The following is a 6,000-nucleotide window of genomic DNA, read 5'->3' on the forward strand; positions in this document are numbered from 1 at the left end:
ATCCTTTGTTTTTTCATTTGCCGCACCCCTTAACGGGGGCTGCGGTACCCAAATTCTCAATAAAAGAGCTATTTCCTTTGTCTCTGGGGCATATGGCCCGCAAATGCCGTTCTCACGGCACTCTGCTTTCAGACCTCAACAGTCCCAGCTCCATGGACGCGGTGTCCCCGCCTTCAGCCCCACGACTGTTCCCCGGCCGGCACGCACAACGTAAAAGTTACCTCTGCCTGCCGCCAGACCTTCAAACCCTGGACAGACCTTTGCTTTCTAAGGGCTGGAGTACCCTTGCAGCAGGTGTCCTGACGCGTTCTGGTCACGACCGTCGCCTCCAAATTGGGTTGGGGCGCCGTGTGCAACGGGCGCGCAGCCACAGGCCGGTGGAACCGAGGCCCGCTGCGCTGGCACATCAACTGCCTAGAGCTGCTGGCTGTTTTTCTGGCCCTGCAGAAGTTTCTTCCGTTAATTCGGCACAAACACGTCTTAGTCAGGACAGACAGCACCACGGTCGTAGCCTACATAAACCACCAAGGCGGAGTACGCTCCCTCCACATGTCACAGCTCGCCGGTCGTCTCCTCCTATGGAGTCAGCAGCGACTGGAGTCACTGCGCGCCACTCACATCCCCGGCAACCTCAATGTGATGGCGGACACGCTGTCAAGACAAAGCTTGCCCGGCGGAGAGTGGAGACTCCACCCCCAGTCGGTCCAGCTGATTTGGGACCGGTTTGGCAAGGCCCAGGTAGACCCGTTTGCCTCCCAAGAAACCTCCCACTGCCCGCTCTGGTATGCCCGGACAGAGGCTCCCCTCAGGGCAGATGCGCTGGCACACAGCTGGCCCACAGGCCGCGCAAGTACACATTTCCCCCAGTGAGCCTTCTGGCACAGGTGCTATGCAAGGTCAGGGAGGACGAGGAGCAAGTCACTCTGGTAGCCCCCTACTGGCCTACCCGGACTTGGTTTTCGGACCTCACACTCCTCACGACAGCCCCTCCCTGGCGAATTTCCCTGAGGAAGGACCTTCTTTCTCAGGGACGGGGCATGCTCTGGCACCCACACCCAGACCTCTGGAACCTCCACGTCTGGCCCCTGGACGGGATGCAGAAGATCTAGCCGGTCTACAATCTGCCGTCGTAGATATAATCAATCAAGCCAGAGCCCCCTCTACCAGGCATCTTTACGCCCTAAAGTGGCGTCTGTTCGCGGACTGGTGTTCTTCCCGAGCCGAAGACCCGCAGAAGTGCGCAGTTAGGTCAGTGCTCGTGTTTCTTCAGGAGAGGCTGGAGAGGAGGCTGTCCCCCTCCACCCTCATGGTGTATGTCGCCACTATCGCGGCCCACCACAACACGGTAGACAGAAAGTCTCTTGGTAAGCACGACTTAATCGTCAGGTTCCTAAAAGGTGCCCGGAGAATAGCTCCCTCCCGGCCTAACCTGTTCCCCTCCTGGGATCTCTTGGTCATCCTTACGGGACTCCAGAGACCCCGCTTCGAGCCGCTTGACTCAGTTGGACTCAGGGCCCTCTCTCTCAAGACCGCCCTGCTGATCGCTCGCTTCCATCAAGAGGGTCGGGGACCTGCATGCATTCTCTGTTAGCGATGCTTGCCTGGAGTTCGGTCCAGCAGACACGTTCGTGATCCTAAGACCGCGACCGGGCTATGTGCCCAAGGTTCCTACCACACCCTTCAGGGATCAGGTAGTGAACCTGCAAGCGCTGCCCAGGGAGGAGGAAGATCCAGCCCTTTCAGTGCTGTGTCCAGTACGTGCCTTACGTATCTACCTGGACCGCACACAGAGCACTAGACACTCTGAGCAGCTCTTCGTCTGCTTTGGGGGACAGCAGAAAGGGAATGCTGTCTCCAAGCAGACTCGCCCACTGGGTTGTCGACGCCATTTCCCTGGCTTATCACACCCAGGCCGTGCCCCCCCCTTTGCGGGTCCGAGCCCACTCCACCAGGAGTGTTGCGTCCTCATGGGCACTGGCTAGGGGCACTGCCCTAGCAGACATTTGTAGAGCAGCGGGCTGGGCAACACCGAACACTTTCGCGAGATTCTACAATCTCCGAGTTGAGTCAGTATCGTCCCGTGTTCTCTCAGGTACCGAGCCCGTAGAACTCGGTGGTACGCCCATGATCTGACCGGGTGAATCAGCTTGCATCTAGCGCCCTTCCCCTAACCAGGGGAAACAGTCGCCTTCATTCCCAGGAGATCTCAGGTTTGGGACACTGGTTGATTCCTCCCTAGCCCTCGTGGGTCGCAGTTCAGCGGAGAAACTCGCCGACCCAAGCCACTGCGGGTACCGCAAGCTACCCTGCACTGGTATAGGTGCTCCACAAGTAAGGCCTCCTTCGGACTCCCCCTGTGTGTAACGCCACGGTTCTGTCCCCTCTGGCGAGTGGACTCCCGTACTTCCCTTAGGCAGTCACGGCTGCCTCGGTTGCCGTGCTGTATGTTCCCCCCTCTATAGGCTGGATCCACCACTGCACCGAGTTTTCCACATAGGCCCTAAGTCAGGCCTCTGATGGTTTTGCCACTTAAACTTGCCTCCTCTCTCGGGTAGGCGTGGCCTCCGCAGGGTCTTCTCCGCCCTGAATAAGGGCTAAGACCCCCTTCCCTCAATGCATGTAAGGGCCCCGGCCTAAGTTGCTCTATGCGAGAAACATAGAGAGAAAAGAGGCCCGGCCAGGCTTGGCCCGTTCCCAGGTTGGCGGCCAGCACCTTGTTCCACCCTCCAGGGTAACGATAAGGAATCCTGATGGCTTAAATGGGGCATTGGGGAAGGGTACGTGCAACCTGATACAGTTGGTCATCCTGCACGTAAGAATACCTGCTCGCTCCTGTATCAGCAGTTCACGTACACGGCTCAGCGCGTGGCGCTTTTATAAGTGGACCCCTAGTGTCGCTTCTCTGACACAACGTGGAGAGAGCGACAGAAGGGGACCGTCTAGGTTACGTATGTAACCTCCGTTCCCTGATGGAGGGAACGAGACGTTGTGTCTCCCCTGCCACGTCGCTGAGCCGAGCCACTGTTGTGGCCGGACCATTTCCAGCTCCTCAGAAAAATCCTGAATGAACTCCCGTATTTGCGCCGCTTAAATACCCGTATGTCCGGGGGCGGGACATGCAAATACTGGTTGCCAACTCTCATTGGCCTTTTTTCATAGTTCAGAGGTGAATATCGGCGCTCAAGAGAGACCCCTAGTGTCGCTTCTCTGACACAACGTCTCGTTCCCTCCATCAGGGAACGGAGGTTACATAAGTAACCTAGACGTTTTGGTCTCGACGTTAGTCAAGCAGGGCCTGGTTGTTGAATCTAGTACATGCTGGCGAGGGATTTAATGACTTCAGCCAGCAGCTAGTTCTCCATGACGGCGTATTGTCTTCCTCAAGATCCCAGGTTTTGGCACCACTGTAATAGGACTGGTCGGGGTGTGAATGAGGAAGCATGGTTCAGGTATCTTCAAACTCTTTAATAAAAAAATAAACACTTAAAAGTCACGATAAAAACTCTAATGCACTGCACACCTGTGCATCACTCTCTCTCTCTTCCCTTCCTCTGGCGTGGGCTCCTCTTATCACTGCAACAAGAAACAGCTTTTAGACCTAATTATCACTCAGGGATGAATCCTTACCGCTTCCCCTCTCCCCAGACGAATGCTCAACCACACCCTCACCACATATAGCTATAGCATCATTAATGTGGTTGTGTTATAAAAAAGCACTTGCTTCAATTGTGATGACTGCCTCAATGATAAACTGCAGCACATGCTGTATTCAGTGCTCTAGTGAAACAACCATTTTACCAGCCTTTTCTGCTAACTGCAGTGTTGTATTCAAGTGCAGCTCTCTGTCAGATACAGTGAGTCATTCACTGATGGAATAAAATAAACTGCTGTATGTGATAATGATGCTTGCCCTTGCATCTTTATGATCCTGTCAGCTTCTCTTTCGAGATTGACTGACTGTAATGTAAAATCTGTTATGTACATTCTTTTTGATTCTACAAAGACGTGGTGGTATGTATTGTCTTTATTTGTGTTTCCTTGCTGTTCAGGTCATATTTTAGTTTTGTTCTGCTTAGGTATTCATGTGAAAATGGAATGTGCTTATCCAAGTGACGTTTAGATATAAAACAGAACAGCCTCCAAAAACTACTCAAGTAAGAATAAAAGAGTAGCTCATTTAAAAGTACTCATGAGCAGGCCTGGACTGGTAATCTGGCATACTGGGCATTTTCCCGGTGGGCCAACGCACTTTGGGGCTGATCAGGGGACGAATTGCCATCAGGAGAACCGTGCGGGCTGGTGGATCAGCCGCGAAACGTGCCGAATGGGCCGCTATAAGCAAAAATGAGCCACAAAACTGTGCCGCGATATGCAGAAAAGGACACGCTCCCCTAACAGTTGGGCCAGTTGCAATGTAAAATCCCGGGCCCATTTCTCTTTCCTGTCCAGCCCTGGTTATGAGTAGTGAGTATTGAGTACTGAGTTGCAAAACCTATTCCCCATTATAATGAACACTTGTAAGGGGGTTAAGATGGGCAAGGAGGAGGCAAGAACCGGCTTGTCAATATAAATAATAATTGAATTAAACTCAAAACAAAAGCACAAACATAAACACACACACATGACGGACATGCCCGTGATTCTCTCTCTCTCGAAGACCGACTTTATCCCTCAAGCGCCCCATCTGGCCGATTGGGGACCGGGTGTGCGACATTCTAGCCCGGCCCCACCCCCCTCCGCTCCACAGCACTGTATGCAAACTTTTTAAATACATCACATTAATGCTGATATCTGCCTTGAGCAAGTTAAACTCACATGACACGATCAAGCAATTGGCCTTTATCACTGTGAATATCCCTTCCAGGTGAGGCCGTGATGTTCAGCTGTAAACTATGCTTGAGGTCTCCACATCCATAACAGATTGATATGTGCTTTGATTTGATGGGAGTCACGAGACTCTCCCTAGCTAATAATGTTGATAGATAAAAATAAAATCAGGACAGAGAAGTAACAAAAACAGATGGTGGGAAAATAGTACAGTAAAAGCACTTAAAATATTCTCAAGTAAAAGTATACCAATTTTAAACTACTTAAAAAAGTACAATTCTTGGGAAAAAAGTTATTAATTACAGTAATGTGAGTATTTGTAATTTGTTAATTTACACCCCTGTATATAATACATGTTAACTTTTGTTTAATTTATACAGTGCTTCCAAATGGGTTTTGCCTGTATGTGTATTTTTTTATTGATGTGCAACGGAGGATAAATTGAATGCTTGTGCTGCAGTCTTCTCTCTTCTAAAGAGGCAAGCACAACAGATCTGGCAAAAGTTCTTGCTGTGATTATTGATTTAACTGCACACTGTTGATATTTAAAAACTCGCAAAAAATACACACAGAAGAATAACCCTGGTCTGTCAATGGACCTGGTTCAAATTGCAAAGTTCAAAAGTAAGAGCAGAACATAACATGGATGTCAAAAGTTACATGACCTGAAATAACCTTCTTGATTAAAATCAATGTGCAGAAGAGACATCTGCAATTAGGTTAAGGGATGGTGATTGCAAACAAACATTTTTGGTTTGTTGGTAGGGTCCTTCCATCCTTAACGCTGGACTGATAAGTGTATTAATTATACATGTGTATTCTTGAACTGATATGTAATAGGGTGGACAGAAGTGTTTTTCATACTTAGTGGGTTTTTTTATATAATTTTTTTTTTTTACTGACGACCAAGTAACAATGCACACTGATTGGAGGGCTTTCGAGTTAATAAAAACAGGGCTTTGAAGAAGAAGAGGGTAGTTAATTTTCCTTTGATAAGCAGGAAAATCCTAAATTCAGCTCACTCTGTGAATATGTTGACGATGAACATAGTTGCATCAGAATCAACTATATAACTGCAATTTCATAAAATAATGTGTAAAAATAATGGTGCTGTCAAGTGAATTTTAAGCGCACATGGTGCATTGTAAAAAGTAACATGGAAGCCCTTTTGTC

The sequence above is a fragment of the Xyrauchen texanus genome, chromosome 36 (assembly GCF_025860055.1).
Source record: "Xyrauchen texanus isolate HMW12.3.18 chromosome 36, RBS_HiC_50CHRs, whole genome shotgun sequence".
Taxonomy (NCBI): domain Eukaryota; kingdom Metazoa; phylum Chordata; class Actinopteri; order Cypriniformes; family Catostomidae; genus Xyrauchen; species Xyrauchen texanus.